Here is a 21,095-nt window from a genome sequence, read left to right as displayed (position 1 = left end):
CTTGGTTCTCCTACAAGAAGAGAACAACTTCATGTAGTCACAAAAGAATATACAAACAGTCCTATCTCTATGACAGTGATATTACCTATAGTGATTCGAACTTTCCTTCTTGCTGTCAATAGGCTTCAATTAGCTATGATAGTGACTATTCTGGGAGTGCATATTATCTGTGGTTAGGGCCTCCTTAGGCCAGCGAAGATGGACTGCATTAGGCTACATATAAGGGCCTGAGTATAAGTCTACAGGTCAGCGTATTAGGGCCTCCACATAAAACTTCTAGACAGTGTAATAGGTGCATCCATATTCAACTTCTGGACAATGTATTATATTCAACTTCTGGATAGTGTATTATGTGCATCCATATTAAGCTTCTAAACAATGCATTAGGTGCTTCCATACTCAACTTCTTGACAACGTATTATATTCAACTTCTGTACAGCGTATTTATCACTATGTACATTACTATAATGATTGCTGCGTATGTTAAGGTTGTCCAGCGTTTACAAACACATTTGTAAAACTGTCCAGCGTATATGTAAGACTATCCAGCGTTTGCCCAGCATCCAACATTTATATTATGCATATGAATATCCAGTGTCTACGGTTTAGGGTATTTGTAGCAGTTCCATATATAGACTGCGTATATATGTTTCCATGTATAACCATGCAACCAGATTCACCGCGTGCCTTGTGTAACCACGCTACCAGATTCATTGTGAGTGTATATATGTTTCCAGGAGCAGAACAACGTATGAGAAGACTTGTGAATAGCGTACAAGAAGTCTTCAAGAACAACATGTAAGATATCTTCAATTACTGCGTTGAGATCCCTTATGACTACGGCTGGGTCTCCATAATTCTGTATAAGGTCTTCCTTTCCAGCGTATGAGATATCTCCATTTGACAACGTATAGGTGTCTCTGTTAGCTACATAGATCGCCCTGCAGCTAGGGCATCACCATAAGGCCAGCATATTACTCTTGGTGTCTCACTCCTTCTCCAAAAACCTAAGACGTGGAGAGGAGGAGATCACTCAAGAATGTGTGTAAATGACATTAAATCTTCAACTATTTATACCAAAAACACATGGGTTGAATAGACATGACGTTTGGGCTTCTAGAGCCTACATAAGAGCTGGTCAGCTTGATGATAATTACATAATCAAAATAGATTCATATCCCCATAAATACTTATCGGAATCGGATGATCATAGGATCAATCCTACACCTCTCGACGAGAGGGATCCAATAAAAATATCAGCTGCCATAAATAAGCCAACCCACATGGAGTTTGGCCCTAGTTGCCAATTTAACACTCCCTCTCAACTAGGGGGAACTCCATCTACTGATCCATATGTCCAACTGTACTATCTCTGCCATCAGTTCCCTGCACTGCTCTGCCCATCTTTGCTCAGCTCTACTGGCTCTGCTCTACTCTACTCAGCTCTACTAGCTTTGCTTTGCTCTGCTCAGCTCTGCTGGCTCTGCTAGCTCTGCTCTGCTCAGCTCTGTTGGCTTTGCTAGCTCTCCTCTGCTTTGCTCAGCTCTGCTGGCTCTGCTCTGCTCTGCTCAGCTCTGCTGGCTCTGCTAGCTCTACTCTACTCAGCTCTGCTGACTCTGCTAGCTCTGCTCTGCTCAGCTCTGCTCAGTGCTGCTGGTTCTGCTAGCTCTACTCTGCTCAGCTCTACTGAACTATGAAGAAGAATAATTGATCGAGAATGTCCCATACCATTCTCCACTGACCCGAAGTCAGACTCAGAGTGCGGACCACTCGTCCCAGACTAGTCTCAACCGACCCAAAGTCAACGTCATAGTAGGTACCATTCCTACTACTGGTCCCAGACCAGTATCGCAGTCTCAGAGAGTGTACCACTGGTCCCAGACCAGTCTCAGTGGACCCGAAGTCAGCGTCATAGTATGTACCACTCTCACTGGTCCTAGACCAGTACTGCATTGACACAAAGTCAGTCTCAGAGTATGTACCACTCGTCCCAGACCAGTCTCAGCCGACCCAAAGTCAGTGTCATAGTATGTACAACTCCTACCACTGGTCCCAGACTAGTATCGCAGGCTCAGAGAGTGTACTACTGGTCCCAGACCAGTCTCAACCAACCCGAAGTCAGCATCATAGTATGTACGACTCTCACTGGTCCCAGACCAGTCTTGCACTGACACGAAGTCAGTCTCGGAGTATGTACCACTGGTCCCAGACCAGTCTCAGCCGACCCGAAGTCAGCGTCATAGTATGTACAACTCCTACCACTGGTCCCAGACTAGTATCATTGATCCCAGATCAATGGAGGACATCTTAGCGTAGGGAGTACGGTAGATACAACGATGCGTCCATCGGTACTACTATGGTCCCTAACTTCATTTCCCTGCTCATTGATCAGATGAGAGGTACTTCCCATGAGTCCCAGATTGCATGGGTAGGATGCCTCGACAGGAGAACCTAATCAATCCTGTCCTAACAGGAGAACACATCAATCCTACTACAATCGCCATGGAGAACACATCAATCCAGGCCGCCATGGAGAACACATCAATCCACACCTCACAGGAGAACACATCAATTGTGCTACACAAGAGAGCGAATCATCCTGTTCCACAAGAGAGCGAATCATCTTGTTCCAGTGCACACCACCAGGGGAGGGTGAGTCACCCTATGGTCGTATGTTGCTCCAATAGAACTGCAAGCCCCCCAAAGCTCCTAGAGCTCAATGTATGCAACATGCAGGACCCTTTTACAAAGGTCTCTTGATGACTCCAAGTCATTCGGGAAAATCACAAATTTGATCTTTCCCCTGGGGCTTTAGCGACCTGTATATCATCTCAATGCGATGGAGCCTCCTTGCTCATCGACTTTCCATATCCCAGATAAGGCAGTATCTGATGTCTGTTTGCTGGAGCAATTGTCGAATACAAGATTCCTCAATAATCGAATCACACCTCTGGTTGTCACAGAGAAAAACAGCTAACATAAGAAATTCCACAACCATGCAGCTTCATATGAGATCATACTCGTAGCCATGTATTCGGTCTTGGCGGTGCTTATAGTGGCTGACTTCTGCTTCCTGCATCGAAGCAGAATCCAAAGAGAACCAACATTGAAAAGTGCTCTAGTGATCCTCCACACTGCCCGCCCACTCATCATTCGAATAATCATGTGGTTTCATATTTTAGGTAGTGTATCTCAATTCATGAGAGATTATGCCCCTGAATATATCTCAGAAGATTCTTGGCACCAATCCAGTGAGGCTCAACCAAATATGAGCTCACCATGCTAACTGCAACACATATGTTCAAACGGAGGTTCTCCAAGAGCATCAATGCGAATGAGTTTATGAAATTCAAAGGCATTTCCCAAATCTGGTCCGACATCATTACCATATAACTTCTGAAAGTTAAGATCCTCGAGGTAGTCACAAGCTTGCAGCTTATCTTTCCACATTCCAAATCCAACTCCCTCTGTCTCCTATAAATGAGAGGGTCTGCACCTGTCAGACATAGGTGCTGGTACGAGAGGTTTATCATCCACAACCTTCGAGTAATGGTTTGGATCGGTTTCACTCCTAGTGAATCTCAGTTGCATTAGACAGCTATCAATCCTCTCATACTATGCCCGAGCTGTTTTCCTTCAAGCCATAGAGGGCTTTCTTCCACCTGTATACGTGAGATTTCTTGATCATGATTCTCAAACTCCTCAGGTTGTTCCAAACCTGTGAACCTGCTGCATGAGGGGAATGGTTCCCTTATAATATTTTCCTTTGGTACATTTCAGACATGTACCTTCATGCTTCTTTTTGAATTCAGGCATCCTTGTCACCATCTGGCTCACAGACCTCCGGTGCTGAGTCAATGGACATGGTTCCCAGTGGACTTCCTGCAACTTGATACAACCCTGAACTCAAAAACATCTTTAAAAGATCTATTTTCAAACACGTACCTTTCCATCGATAAGTGCCACCATGTAACCTTTGACTTCCATTTCCGAGATGGACATCAGGTTCAATCAGGTACATAAAAGAGATTTTTGGGGTTCCTTGCTTTCGTGGAAGAGTCGATCATTGTCTTTGATGACCCGCATCTCTATCATTCGGGCACTCCTTCGCATAAGGGCCAAACTCATAACCAAGACATCTACCTTTCCTTCCTACCCTTAGATCTGAACTTCTCAATGAAGTGATGCCATTAGAAGTTTTTTTGCGCCATTCTAATAACATTCTCTGCTTCAACTTCACCCTAGGTGAATTATGAGGAACCCATTGATCCTTTTGTCTTGTCCCAACTGTATTTGGTGATTGCTCTTTCACTCTTTCTTGGGCATTGTCTTCACCTCAGCTCTGATGCCGTGTTAATTTTTGGTATGTTCTATGCTAGAGCAATTTATTTAAATTTTCATAGTTAGCTATCACATCAGCATTACGATAAACTGCAGATAGAACATAAATATAATACACAGAAGACAAGCCAAGACAAGAGGACACAAGATATGGTGCAAGCCAGGGAAAAACCCCACAATGTGTGGGGAAACCCTTTGATCAAATCTTCTTTTATCTTCAAAGTTCAGCAGAGAAAGAGAGAGAGAGAGATAATACATTACAACAAAAGTCAACACTTTGACTTATCTGGATCTGAGCATAGATAATTTCCTATTGTCATGCGGAAAGAGTCGATAGCGCGGACACAACCAACCTCCCTAGAAGCTTAAGGCTTTCTAGTGACAAACAAGACAATTAAGAGCAATACTTTTCTAAATATGCATTTATCATACAAGAAATCAAGTGTTTAGATCCTACCTGTAACCCAACGCTGTTGTAGTAGTCCAGCCTTGTCGATCAGGATGAGCTCCTCCTTCTCTTCGAAAACTGCATTCACTAACAATCAAACGATTAAATAGCACCTGAATATCTCATAAAACAAAACATATTTAACATACAGACCAAGGAGTATATGAAACAACTCATAAATAACAAATTGTTGAGAAGAATGGACTTATTTGTATTAATAGGAAACAAAAGAAACCATTACAACCTGAGCCTTGGTGTTGTGCAGGTCCCTCCCAGGGTCCAGCAAGAGTTTTCCTTTACTTTGATAAGCTCACCCACTTCCAAATGGAACAAGTAAGGATGGGAATCTCTCCTCACAAGCTTCTAAATGGGAGTCCTAATTCCAGCAGCATCTACCCTTAGAAATGTTTAGCTTTCAACCTCCCCTCCTTCTGGCCCAATGCCTGTATTTATAGTGCTCAAGAGGAAGTTAATCAGGTCCACCATCAATGGGATAAGTCCCTCTTTGGATGGGATAGCTCCCCTCTTGATGGGATAAGTTCCTCTTTGGTAGGGATACATGAACCATCTGGAGGCGCTCAATACACGTCGAACAAGCTTCTAGAATGCTCTAGAAATGACCACAAGTAACTTTTTAAAGATGAAACTCGCGCCTTTTGACCTTTACAGGGGTACGCACCCATGGCTTCACATACAGAGCGTACAAGTACGCAGGTCTTGTGAACTTGGGGTGCGTACACGCAGGTAAGGCTGAGAGAATCTGCGTACCCAGAGATAAATACATTTTTTAAAGACTTTCTCTCTTTCTTGGAGTTTGACATGTAGAGCAGAGGTATAAGGCTTGCCAAGGAGGATAGTATGACAGTTGATGGAGCCATACTAACTGCGAATAGTCATGGTGACAATTTTTAGTGTAACAGATTGCCCCCTAAAGTGCGAAGCCTGTAGTAGATTAGGGTTTTATATCATCTAGGAAGGGTGAAGCGCTTTATCATTTCAAGGATTATCTCGTGGAGAGCCCAGTCAGAACCTGCAATTTTCAACACAAAATACATGTATAAGATTATATCATCACTGAGGTAGGCATTCCCATACTCAGATCAAAAACTTTAACTAACAGACTAACTACTGCTCTGATACAGGAATGATTTTGCAGTACATCATAATCATAGACTTATGTAGACACAGTATGGACGCAGCCATCTATTTATAATTGGTCTACTATATAATGAATACAAAACTCCTCGCAGCCTGGATGGTGGAAACTAGATCCAGGGTCTTCATTTCTACTTCCCGAATTGGTACGATTCTATCCATGCGAATAAATGAGTTGATGTCGAACATGGTAGAAACCACTTGATTACCAGTCAATGATGTAAACTGTTAACAAGCGTGAGAGAGACCACCAGTGATGTCAATGGTTCTCAAAGTACCCAGTACAATCCATGAGATGTGAATGAATGAGTTGATGTCGAACATTTCACGGAATCATTTGATCGAAAGTCAATGATGTAAACTGTCGTCAAAGGCGAGAAACCTGCCATTGATGCATGCAGATTTCAAGGTATTGACGATTTCTAGGTCATCTTTCTAGATAATGTGCTGATGTCGATAGAAAGCGACCCGTTGCAGGCAAGCCCACAACACGAAATCATAAATCAAGTTGAAGAAATGTAGCTGTAAGGACTGACTCAGGGATGGTCGAGATGGATGATAGATATTTTGCAGATGAATGGTTTATTTGCAGCAACCTCTTGAACACATAATGACACGACAGATGGCTTGGTGACAATTGACCCAAAGTTAATACCCAGAAACGGCTGAAGACTTTCAATGTGGTTTGATCCACTTGTGAGGCAAAGGATTTCCCAACCCAGGTGAATGGAAAGTGTCGTGTTCAAGAGTGGTGATAAGGCTTCTTCTGAGACAAAGGATAACAAATAGGCTCATTTTTCTCTCTTTTCCCCCACCATTTCTGGCAAGTACCTCTTTATTTTTTTACAAGCTTGAGGAGGATAACATATGCATGATTATAAGCTCATCCTTCGGATGAGTCCAACTTAGTTTTGATTCGAACCCTAAGAAGGAGTGGTCCGTTCCTGTTTGTAATCGAACATGTCCTTTACTGTGAAATTTTAACGAGTCCAGTATAGGAGAAACTCGGCATTTTTCAATTTTAGAGAGTCTGAAAAAACTAAAGAAGACTCCAAGGTGAACTTTTTCATAAATTTGTGTCTCCCAAGCCCGAAAAAGTATAAAATAATACTTGAGAGAACCACTTAGTCTTGCGACCAAGGAGTACTTTCATGATTAGTGCCTCTGACCTGAAAAGTAAAAAGCGATCAAGGACACGTCGTTTTATTTCCAATATCGAGTTTGAAACGACAAAAACCCGGCAATCTTTTCCTGTTTTTACGGTCAGTAAAGGGCTATAAGGGGACCGTCTTTTAATTCTGTTTTAACGAGTGTAAAAGAAACGCTCGGCAATCTTTTCATGTTTTAGGAGTCAGAAAAGGGCTTAAAAGATGACTCTAAGGTTTCACTTTTTCGTAAGTTTTAACGAGTTCGAAAAAATGATAAAAATGTACTCATGGTTTTCATTTTTTCGTAAGTTTTAATGAGTTTGAAAAAATGATAAAATTGTACTCATATGGCCGACTTTCAATTTGATTTACGAGCAGGAAAAGAAGGAAAGAACTCGGCATTTTAATTTGTTTTACGAGAATGAAAGATAGCAAAATAATCTCGGGATTTTCATGAGTTTAACGAGTCTTGAAAATAACTGAAATTGACTCGAGATAGGTTTCATTTTTACAAAAGCTTGAAACAGATAAAAACTATGCTTCAAAGTAGTTTCATTTTTCCACAAGCTTGAAACAGAGATAAAACTGTGCTTGATGCCCCCTAAGCATAACTGCTAGAGCGCATGCCCCCCAGCATCATTTCATTCAACTCTGGATGAAATGGAGGTTGAGTTATGAGATCATTTGAAAGACCCAACCTAAACTGTAAGAAAATTATGCAAAACACTGAAATAACTAACCTAAATATACCACTTAACATTTATGAGATCTAGTCAAACTCTCGACTCAAGTAGAGGAGGATTTGTTTCATTTTTTAACGAGCTTGACACAGGAAAAGAACTATGCTCGGATTCGGTTTCATGTTTACACAAGCTTGAAATGAAAAACTATGCTTGTTATAAGTTCACATGCCCCCAGCATAATGACGCAAAACGAGGTACATCAATTTTGTCATGCGGAAAGAGTTGATAGTGTGGACACAACTAACCTCCCTAGAAGCTTAAGGCTTTCTAGTGACAAAAAAGACAATTAAGAACAATACTTCTCTAAATATGCATTTATCATACAAGAAATCAAGTGTTTAGATCCTACCTGTAACCCAACGCTGTTGTAGTAGTCTAGCCTCGTCGATCCGGATGAGCTCCTCCTTCTCTTTGAAAACTGCATTCACTAACAATCAAACGATTAAATAGCACCTGAATATCTCATAAAACAAAACATATTTAACATACAGACCAAGGAGTATATGAAACAACTCATAAATAACAAATTGTTGAGAAGAATGGACTTATTTGTATTAATAGGAAACAAAAGAAACCATTACAACCTGAGCCTTGGTGTTGTGCAGGTCCCTCCCAGGGTCCAGCAAGAGTTTTCCTTTACTTTGATAAGCTCACCCACTTCCAAATGGAACAAGTAAGGATGGGAATCTCTCCTCACAAGCGTCTAAATGGGAGTCCTAATTCTAGCAGCATCTACCCTTAGAAATGTTTAGCTTTCAACCTCCCCTCCTTCTGGCCCAATGCCTGTATTTATAGTGCTCAAGAGGAAGTTAATCAGGTCCACCATCAATGGGATAAGTCCCTCTTTGGATGGGATAGCTCCCCTCTTGATGGGATAAGTTCCTCTTTGGTAGGGATACATGAACCATCTGGAGGCGCTCAATACACGTCGAACAAGCTTCTAGAATGCTCTAGAAATGACCACAAGTAACTTTTTAAAGATGAAACTCGTGCCTTTTGACCTTTACAGGGGTACGCACCCATGGCTTCACATACAGAGCATACAAGTACGCAGGTCTTGTGAACTTGGGGTGCGTACACGCAGGTAAGGCTGAGAGAATCTGTGTACCCAGAGATAAATACATTTTTTAAAGACTTTCTCTCTTTCTTGGAGTTTGACATGTAGAGCAGAGGTATAAGGCTTGCCAAGGAGGATAGTATGACAGTTGATGGAGCCATACTAAGTACAAATAGTCATGGTGACAATTTTTAGTGTAACACCTATAATGATGAGACCAGTTGAAGACATTCTGCTTCAACTGAATCTCCTAGGTGATGACTTCACCTATCCATTTTGTTCATCTGCTGCACCTTACCATGTAGCATCATCATGCTACATCATGCATCTTCATGCTGCTCATGATCACTGTGCTGCCCATGATCTCGCCAAGCTTCATGCTGTCCAAGCTGCATCATACTGTTCTATTGCTGAGTTGATGTACACAACTTTATTGCCCTCCATCATCATGCTGTACATATTTTGCTGCTGTCATCATGATGACTGGTTAGAGTACCAAGCACTATTGAAACAGTCCTTCAAACAAACACTACTCTGGATATGTTGTTGATTTGGGCATATGTACAAGTCCTCAAACTCATGCACAATCCTAGATTGTGGTGTTATGGCCTGCGGCCTAACACACAGTATTTTTGTGCCTTCCAGGCAACATAACCCTTGCTTCTTTTCCTTCCAATGAGATCCCAATAGATCTATCCCTTAGCTCCTCTAACTTGGTTCTCCTACAAGAAGAGAACAACTTCATGTAGTCACAAAATAATATACAAATAGTCATGTCTCTATGACAGTGCTATTACCTATAGTGATTCGAAATTTCCTTCTTGTTGTCAACAGGCTTCGATTAGCTGTGATAGTGACTATTCTAGGAGTGCATATTATCTGTGGTTAGGGCCTCCTTAGGCCAGCGAAGATGGACTGCATTAGGCTACGTATGAGGGCCTGAGTATAAGTCTACAGGTCAGCGTATTAGGGCCTCCACATAAAACTTCTGGACAGTGTAATAGGTGCAACCATGTTCAACTTCTGGACAGTGTATTATGTGCATCCATATTAAACTTCTGAGTAGCGCATTAGGTGCTTCCATACTCAACTTCTTGACAGTGTATTATATTCAACTTCTGGACAACGTATTTATCACTATGTACATTACTATAATGATTGCTGCGTATGTTAAGGTTGTCCAGCGTTTACAAACACATTTATAAAACTGTCCAGCGTTTACAAACTGTATATAAAACTGTCCAGTGTATATGTAAGACTGTCCAGCATTTGCCCAGCATCCAGCATTTATATTATGCGTATGAATATCCAGTGTCTACAGCTTAGGGTATTTGTAGCGGTTTGATATATAGACTGTGTATATATGTTTCCATGTATAACCATGCAACCAGATTCACTGCGTGCCTTGTGTAACCACGCTACCAGATTCTCTGTGAGTGTATATATGTTTCCAGGAGCAGAACAGCGTATGAGAAGACTTGTGAACAGCGTACAAGAAGTCTTCAAGAACAACGTGTAAGATAGCTTCAATTACTGCGTTGAGATCCTTTATGACTACGGTTGGGATTCCATAATTGCGTATAAGGTCTTCCTTTCCAGCGTATGAGATATCTCCATTTGAAAACGTATAGGTGTCTCTGTTAGCTACATAGATCGACCTGCGGCTAGGGCATCACCATAAGGCCAACATATTACTTTTGGTGTCTCACTCCTTCTCCAAAAACCCAAGATGTGGAGAGGAGGAGATCACTCAAGAATGTGTGTAAATCACATCAAATCCTCAACTGTTTATACCAAAAACACATGGGTTGAATAGACATGACATTTGGGCTTCTAGAGCCTACATAAGAGCTGGTCGGCTTGATGATAATTACATAATCAAAATAAATTCATATCTCCATAAATACTTATCGGAATCGGATGATCTTAGGATCAATCCTACACCTCTCGACGAGAGGGATCCAATAAAAATATCAGCTGCCATAAATAAGCCAACCCACATGGAGTTTGGCCCCAGTTGCCAATTTAACAGAATACCACCTTTAGTCTAAGCATGTGGCAGAGGCAGAGTAATCTCTGAGGTGTGAAGTTTCATTAGAGGCACTATTTGCTTGTTTGTTTTGGTTAGAAAATGGTTTGCTCTTGCTTTTATATGACTTTCAATTTATCATATGCAGCATGTTGAGAAATGGGAAAGAATAATGTGTGACATTTATCTTGTAAAAATTGGTGCTGAATGAAAGGATATAGAGTTTATCCAAGCGACAATCCTCTTTGGTAAAGGTAGAGGGACATCTTAAAAATCTACCTAAGAATACACCATATACAAAGTTTGAACATAAGTAATATATGTATTTTTCTTTTAAAGATATGTTATCTTTTCTATCCGAGATATCAAAACAAGACAAATATTGATATTGTAAAAAATGTTAGAGGTCCTCATTAAGGTTGATTTATCTGATGTCCTACTTGATTGATACCTTCTCATGAGAGGAAGGATTTAAATACGAATTAATATGTTCCCGAAATAAATTATATTCAAAGTTTATAGATATTAATGATAAAAATAAATGTCCATGCCTTCATTCGATATTTACTTGACTTGGGTGTGGGCAAGTTACATGAAATGTGATTGGAAAAATGATGGGGAGACAATGTAGATCACGTCTTGGATATGATTCATTTGTTGTTGGAGACCCTTCACGCACTTGAGCCATCGACTTTGGAAATGTTTCTAGTAGGTATTCCTATGGTTTTTAATGTTGTGATTATTTCACCTCATGGCTATTTTGGAGAAGAAAATGTTTTAGGAATGCCTGATAAGACATCGATGGACAGGTAAATAATTTTTTTATAATTTCAATGTCCATTCCATGATATCCTATCTTTATTGTTTGATTGTATTTTGAACATTTATTTTTATTTTTCTTTGTATTTTAACTATGAAATTGAAAATACTTAGTATCATGCCTGCTTAAACAACAACCAAAGCTAGAAGATGAAATTAGTATTATAGGATATTGATTGAAATCCTTTTAATTGTTTTGTGTTGAAAGATTTTCATGACTATTAGAAAAATTTACTTTCATGTTGTTATTTGAACACATGTTGTTTATATACTTGACCAAGTTCATGCATTAGAGAACAAAATGTTGTTGCAAATAAAACGATAAGGATTAGCATCACAACTCAAATTATTTGTTTTCATAAGTTACTTATAGCTTGATATTTTAGCATGTAAATTAGTTGGCATGGTTGTTCCTAAGCTTTCCCTAAAGGTTGAATACTAGGTTACTAAGGTGTTATTTTCTATGGTGATGTTTATTTGTCTATATAAGTCATGTGGACTCATAGTGGTAGCTATCACTCAACTGAAGAAAACTTGTTCGAGTTTCTTGCTTTTATGGGAAATAATGGCTCTAACATTGTTGATATTGAGGTATATAATGTCATATAAATCCTTTATAGTCTACTTAAGTTTATATTCTAGTGTTCATTGTATTTCATGTCTTACACTCTACACTATATCTCCTTTTTCTTTCAGAAAAGGAACTCAATATTGATGGTAAGCAACAGGATTTGAAGAAAGAATAGAACACTAACATTGGAGCGACAAATGAAAAAAGAGAGAGAAGAGAACTGGTTTAGTGATACCCTTAAAGCCAATATCCCACATAAGACGCACACATAGAGGTTGATGTTCAAGTCTCCAGAGTTGGTGAATTCACCTGCAATGGCTTGACAACATAATGATAATGTTTTGTAGTGATGAAACAATTTTTCATGTGTAAATTGTATTCCAACCAATGTTAAGTTGGAAACTCTTATTGTAATACTTGACATTTCATATAATATAATTTATGTGGTTGAAATTATTTATAGTTACACTTGATATTGTTTATTATTTTAATTAACATATGTAACTTTGCATTTTCATATTAGATGAACCAGTGCACATTGTATGACATTTTTTTAATTTAGTCGCAAAATCATATTAATTAATTTATGTTGATTAATAATGAACACATAAAATCAATCTAAAACTACTAAATTAGTAGTTTATATTGATTAATGATGAACACAAATAAAATGAATATATGACTAAATTAGTCGTTTATAATGATTATTAATGAAAATAAATGAAATGAATATAAACTACTAAATTAGTCATTTATATAATGAATATGAAACTACCAAAAAAATATAAATGACTACTGTAAATGATTAATTTGTGATTACAAACGACAACTAAATTTTTCATATACATGACTATTAGTAGCTAATTTACAGTTTCTTATAACACGACCAACATTTTGGTCGTATTTGTGTGGTCATTAATTTGTTTTCTCGGATAATCATATAGTAATATATTTTGTTGTATATTTGGTCATTAATTGTGACAATTAATGACTGAATTAATGACCAAATTTATGACTAAATATACTACTAGACGATAAAATTAAGAAAACCAATTAATGACTAAGTTAAAAATGACTAAAAGTAGTCGTGTTATAAGATACTGTAAATTAGCTACTACTAGTCACCAATGGAAAAATTGTCATTTATATGCAAAATTTAGTCATTGTTTTAGTAACTAGTTAGCCATTTTGTACTAGTGAAAGGAAAAAGAAATAGTTGAGTATTTTATCACTTTTTGATGTCATCCCAATCTATTAAGGAGAGGATTTGTCTCCCCATCTATGTTAAAATCATTAGAGTGTCAAATAAACTATATATAATATCTGGAAGATAAGAGGTCTCCTTATAGAGCCAACCTACCATGATCATGAGCATTGATTGTAGTTACATTATTATATCTAGTTACCATGCCAAGTTAATGGCTTACAATAACTTGTTGTAATACAAGAGTTCTCATCACGAGCCAACTTGTTCGTTACTATAAATACTTGTGAATGGCAGTGTGAAAATATGTGAATGGCATTGTCAAAATATGGTCACCAAGTGAGGACAATGACTTTCAGAGTAATTTAATAAAAAAAATAGAAATGTATTTCCTCTGAAATATTAAGCAATAGATGGGATATTGACTTTTCCTTGGGTTATGAGGTTACCTTGTCGAGGCTATGGATGCTTGCTAGCAGTAGTGGTTCTACCTATGACAACGAGGGTTTGTCTTTCTTACTAAACACAATGATAAGCTTTTGTTCTTTTAGTTTAAGTTGTTACCAATTAAATAATTGTAGTCAAACATGACCCTTATAGTCAATTTTGGAGATATAAAAAATGATAAAACTTTGTCGTTCATTATTGGGATTTCATTGAAAATCTGAATCCTAACACTTTGATTAATTTAACCTTATTCCTTTTTATTATATTTTCATCATTTTTCCAGAGATAATTGTTCCTTCCAATTTTGTCGCCATTGATGTGTTAAAAACACAACCCCCGAATTATTCACTTAATTCTCATTATGGGGACCCTTTGATTGAATGGTTGGTGATATTACTATTTTATTTTGAGTATTTAGATGGCTTTAATGAGTTCAATATGCTCTTATATTCCTATCATAACTCGTTTTAGCTCATTTGGAAATTTGTTTTGCAAATAGCGCCTATTTGAAGATTGGATTTTTTCACTATTTTGGCCTTATATTATATATTTTACCTTTTATTTTATAAATTTTTCTTTGTAAATAATTAGATTTTTGGAAATATTTATATTTTTAAATATGATTTTTTATTTTTTATCTTGCATTTCACAGTCCCCGAGACCAAACCATTTATTATGTGATGACTTATTGTTTAAAAGTGGATTTAAACCTTTAACATTTAAAAAGGTGGTCATAACCGAAGGATTAAAGCAAGTGGAACGCACACACACACACAGATATATATATATATATATATATATATCTTGATATAGAATTAGAGCTATATGAAAAATATTCGAAGTCTAAACTCATATTTATGTCTTATGGCATATATTCAAAGTTAATCAAAACCTAAAGTCCCACCATATATAATATAGCCGATGGGAGGACCCACCTACCACATCATTACTCCCGTTCCCATCAGGGTCAATACTTATCAAATATTTTCAGCTGAGCAAGCTTTTAAAAATGTCGATACACCTTGCCTCTTTAACTTCTGATACCTTCCAGGCTCTAATATGTCGGACCCGGTATGCATATTAGCGATGGTCTAATTTGAATATCACATCCTCCTATATGTCATAACTTTTAAATGGTAACAATCGTAAAACCCCTGATATCAAATATTCAATACAAGACCTCCAATATATGCGAAGCTCTGATATGTCAGACCGAATATGGTATTAATTCAGGTCTATAAAGATATCATGTCTGCTCCACATTGGAGCCTCCCAATATCGACGTATTAGTGCTTTTTTTGTGCACATTATAAAAAGTTTTGATGGGATTACCTTCGATACCACTCAGCTCTTGCCACGTGTCACTCCTACTCCGACCTCTATTATTATTATAAATAAAATTCCACTTAATTAATTTAAAGAGGGTCTCACGTCATAAATGAATTTTTATATTTATTATAGTGTTTTGACTTATTCTCTCCATTTTAATAAAATCCTCTATTTGCAACTGATTATATTATTTGTTATAGCATAGTGACTTCCATGACTGATGATGGAAAATTGATCCAGTCAATATTCTCGAAGGAACCTGTTGAAGCCCCGGAATTCCATTGCAAAAACATGGGGGATAATCACCCGGTTTGGACCTTGAAAGAAACCCCTTTTCCGTTTGGTATGGTGGCTTTGACTGGGGATAATGGGACCAATTTCCTAGAAAGAATTGATTTTGATGATGATGTTGGTTTGATATAATATATAATGGGAAATGATTTAACTAAAAATGATCTAATTAAATAAAAAACACATGCATCTATCTATTCTAACATGTATATTAATATATACCCGGGAATAACTCAAATCATGCGATCTATAAAGATATATTAAAGCAAAAGGTAATAAAGATCATTCAATTGCTATAAGATAAGAAATATTTAATGATAATTATTTTGACTAAATAGTTAGGCAAAATAATTATGGAAACTATATCGCATATATCAATTGATCATGTATTCAATAAGGAATTACAGCTGAAACATTTATACAAAAGTGCTTTAATGTTAAACTATAACTCATATTTCATACATACCATAATATAAGAAAGATTACTGCTAATTCATAAGCAAAACACAATCATAAAGATAGAAGTACCAGATATGAAAGGTCCTATTCACGAGGTAAACAATATTGATCTGTTTCTCTTCAAATAAATATACTATAAGGGTACATAAGTGCAAATTTAGTAGAGTATGCTTCAATCTCTAAGAAAATCAAGATGTTGTTCCAATAATCTCATCAAAACAGTCACAAAAGTACAGAAGTGCAAGCCTTTGCAAAGTGTTTTTGATAAAATTTTGGACCTCTCTCTAAATGCATGAGAGAGGTTTAAATAGTACAACATATGTATCAAAAATAGACTATTACATAAAATGTTGAGGAGGTTTCAAAAAACCTTCCACTTAATAAGTAATATATAACTAAAATAAAAAATAAAAATGATGACAATCTTCTTCAAATTGTATGGTCCTATTCAGTGATTCGGTCCTTGAGTTCGCAAATATCTATCATTGGCTTCACCTGGGGTGGCTGGCCAATTCTAGATCTCAATTGTCCCTTGAATACAACATCAAAGAGAGGTGGCACCATCTTTTGTGTGGACTTTATTAGACAATGCAGAGTCATCCAATGACTGTGTGGTTTTACCAGAAACTACCAATAGGTTTCCCAGTCAATTCTAGACAGTTGTTTGATTGCTTTTGCATTTGTTTTGGCAGTCTCTTTCCACTATTTTTTTAACTATTTGATGTATGACAGAGCCTTTTTCCCGCATTATTTCGTAAGATTGGTGGTATGAAGGTATTCGTTCACATCCTCAACTATATTGTTTGTTTTACTTTCTGCTCTTGTTGCTACCCTTTCTACTTACTTTAACTGTATGTCCTAATCTGCGAATAAGATATCCTTGTGGGACTCCTCGATCTTTGGTAGATTGGCCTTTTTACCTTCTTCAGATTCTTGCCAAGAAATAAACTCTGAAATCCTCTTATTTATCTCTTCATATTCTAATCTTTGATCAACCACTTGATTGGTTAATTTATCACTTGTTTCACAATAGGGATTGATCAATGAGATTTTTTGACAGAATATTTCCTATTTCTATGACAACAGATAGTTTAGTTCAAGTGTCTCTTTAATGAATTATTTTATTTGAGGGTGGTCTTTGAGTTTATTCATTACAGTCTGCATTTGATGAATCTATGAGTCCTTCTCTGTGATGTCTGTCTGATGTTGTAATCTCATTTGCTCAAAATCATTTTGAAGTTGTGCCATTTGTATATGTGCTTGCCTATTGGTGCTCTATATTTCTTATTCTAGTTGTTGTTCCAGCAGTTAAACTCTTTCTTCTTTTTCTTTAAGAAAAAGTCAAACTTCTGCTTCCTTATCAATTGTTGCAGTTGCATAGGCACCTACAAATTGTGATAGCTTTGTAAGATTTTTTGATGGATCAATGGGGGTGTCTTTCCATACTACCTCCATTGATTCACTTCCAAGAGTTGCTACTGCTGATGCATCTAATTTCCTTTTCTTCCTTTGCCTCTTTACTATAGCCTTATGTGTTGGGCTGTAGAATATGTCTAGTGGGGGTATTTCCTCAACCTTTAAAACAATTTCTGAAGTTGGGTGTGCTAGGATGATTTCAATATCTTGAGTAGTTATAACTCCTTGCATTGTTGTTTCTGGGTTTACAACCTATTGAGTATGTTTAGGAGTTTGAAATCCAGATGTTCCTTCAAGACTAGTCTCTATTTGGAGATTTTTATTAAATTTCTCCCATTCTTGATCTAGATCAATGACTGTGATCTTTTCTGTTTGAACCTATGTGGATCCAGTCTCCATGTGCTCCTCAGTTGGGGCCTTTTCGACCGTTTCTTCAACATTTTCCTCTGTGTCCTATTTAGCATATTCCTCGGGGCTTCCTTCCTTATTCTCTGATTGATGTTCAGAGTCTTCTAAACCTTGAGCTGACTTCTCTTGATATTCCTCATCATAATTGTGCTTGGAACTTTCCTCCAGGCTTACGCTGGGAGTAGGTTCTGTTATTTCTTCAATTTGTAATAGGTCCAAAGGGACCTTTGCCAATCTTTTATTTTTGTATATGTGGAAGCGTTTGAGGTCTGCTGGGTCCATTTTTATTGATTCTAAATGTAAAACTTGTGAAAATGTCTCGGATTGCTAAAAGAGATAATGAAACTCATTGTCCTCATCAATAAATTGCATGATTTTTACAATAGCAGTGAAATTCTTGGTGACCTTGTTAGGGTCATATTGTCTGCCTAGCATGGTAGCTAGATTTAGAGATGTGATGTTCTGTATTTATTTTTTTGCGTGCTCGATGTCATGTAATATAAAAGCACCACATTACAACAGGAAGGTCAGACAGATGGATTTCTTTTGTTCTTTGAGGGTTTTGGTTATACCATCCCCCACTGTTTGATAAGCAATCTCTCTTGCCAACAATTTATCAAGAACATAATATGGAAGAACATGTGGAGTTGTAATACTCCCAAAAACTCTAATATAAGTAAATAATTCCTCACCAAACCATCTTGCCACCAGCAAGATGTCTATCTTTGCTTCCTCTGATAGCCTAGGGGCTTTCTTATCAAAAATGGTCTAGAAAATTGGCAACATAATGCCATGACAAATTTTATAAAAATGGGAGCTAAACTGAGATTCCCACAAAACTTTATGATAAACATGGATGGGAGTAGGATCCATTAAAGTCCATTTCCAGCCCATGTTTGGAAAATGCGAAAAAAAACATAATGCATCCATGACATAAGAATTCATGTAAAAGGGAGGGATAACCTGAGTGGAGACAATTCTATTTCCCCTGTATTCTATAATAGCCATAGTCAAATTGTCCGACAAAATATTACTCCAGTTCATAATCATGGAATTTACAACCTCATCAATCAATGCAACCCATTCAATAGAGAACTTGGTGGTATCAACATTTCCAAATAGCCTACATAACATTGCGGCTACAAAATTATGCTAGGTTGATAGAGGTGCAATGGGGTATATACCAGTTTTCTCCAGCCTGAGCTTGTTGGAGCCAGACCTCCAACTTTGCATAACATCCATTAGGTCTTAATTTTCTTTGGAAAAATGCTCAATAAAGGCTTTATCATAGAGATTTTATGGCTCTAACAGATGGTACATTTGGCGTAAATTGTTTGGTTTGAATGACTCGATGACTTAATGCCTGAAAATTTTGAATGTTCTATCCGAAATATCCACATTATCAATAATCCATCTTAACATATCTGGGTATGGTAATATTTTCGGACTTGCAACTATCCTGTGTAGGAAAGAGCATGTTGCTTTAAAATAAGAAGCATTGGATGATTCTGCGGCATCTGCTGTTTCTTTAGTTTCTAGAGTCCTCGGGTTTTCTTCCTCTAGTAAATTATACATTGTCTCCCAGGATGTAGTCCCACCATCCTTGTTACCGGTGGTATTAGTGAAGACTAGAAGTAGATCTAATTCTTCAGATGTTGTAGCCTTTGTAGTCTTTTTTCCCTTCTTAACCATTGTTGCGAGCACTGTCTTCTTCAAAATTTCCCTGAAATTTGGGCAATGGAGAAAATAGGATAAAAACATAGAGCAACAAATGCAAGCAGAAACACAATAGCATAGTAAATTCTGAAAGAACGTAAGGATGGAGATTTTATTTCAAACATGGATAAAAAAGATATCTATCTTCTCTAGCCATTAAAAGAGTAAATGCAAATAAACCTCATTAATTATGGATTAAGGCCTACGTGTGATTTCCTTTATGACTCATCAAAACATCACATCACAAGTTTCTAAATGACATTTCAAATTGGTGTATGTTATGTGCGATGTCGATCATGCGATTACGATGAATCACAATATCTCAAAATCGCATTATCGCATTATCACAAATCACAATATCGCATTATCAGATTATCGGAAATCGCAATATCAGAGATCGTGAATAGAGCAATTCAAAGTTTCTTTAGTGTTTTGCGATTTTTGATGAGTGGCATACCTTTAACCTTTTCGATCATGTTTCCTTTATGCAGAGGCTTATTCCATTAAAATAAAATATTTACGATATGTTGGACCTGATTGAAGTTTATAACAGTTTTAATATTCCATCGGGTCTGGACCACATCGCATTTCACATTTTCTTATGGTTTACATGTTTGCGCCCTTATAAAAGCCGCGATGCGATTGTGATAAATATTTTAAGGAATATCTTAGGCCTTAAGTTTTATAAAAATTTCAATGCTACCTTGGGTATTTTACAGGGGTTTCTTTTATCACATTTCACGGATTCTGACTCACGACTAACCTTTGTTACTTCATATCCTGTGATTTGCAATAAAGCGAGAATGCCTAGTCACAAAGTGACATGGTTTGATATCTTAAGTTTATCCAAAATTTTATTCCGAATGGTTTCAAAAGGAAAGCTCTTATTTGCTACTTTTTTTATTTTTTTTTTAAAGTGTCCCCATTTATTAATACAATACGAACTATTAATATAATAAATGGGAGGTTTGTTGAATAGTACAACAATTGGTTATTCACTGGAAGAACTAGTTATCTCTAATAATTTTGAAATTTCTAAAAATTTTCAAAATAAATATAGTTTAGGAAATAGGAATTACATGAAATTTAAGATAAGTAACATTTCTGTGAATAAAAAAACAAACTCACCTAATCACAATTCATTTGATATTCTCTTAAGAATGAAAATTCCTTTGTCTATATTAGTATTTACTTTGTTTAAAGATAAAGTAGGGGGCTTTTGCAGATCAACTTTTAGATGTACTCATTCGTAACAGGTAGAGCCTCTTCTACCAGCAGGCGTGCATAGCCTCAACAGGGTTACCTTTTAACCAGCAATGATTCAATGTCCCATCCTGATAAGAGTGCAGGTTTTAGAGATAAATTCAAAATCATATACTTATTCTCCTCTTTCACTTTTTTTCTTTTTTAATTAGTTTATTTTTGCAACAAAAAAATTATTTTTATTACTTAACAGTCATTGTCCTGGTTTAGTGGCGAAATAGTGACAATGTCATTCACTGGTTGTAATTCAA

Source organism: Pinus tabuliformis, chromosome 4_2 (genome assembly GCF_031772625.1).
Source record: "Pinus tabuliformis cultivar Carrire ecotype Pingquan chromosome 4_2, CPIR1, whole genome shotgun sequence".
Taxonomy (NCBI): domain Eukaryota; kingdom Viridiplantae; phylum Streptophyta; class Pinopsida; order Pinales; family Pinaceae; genus Pinus; species Pinus tabuliformis.
This window is presented reverse-complemented; position numbering follows the sequence as displayed.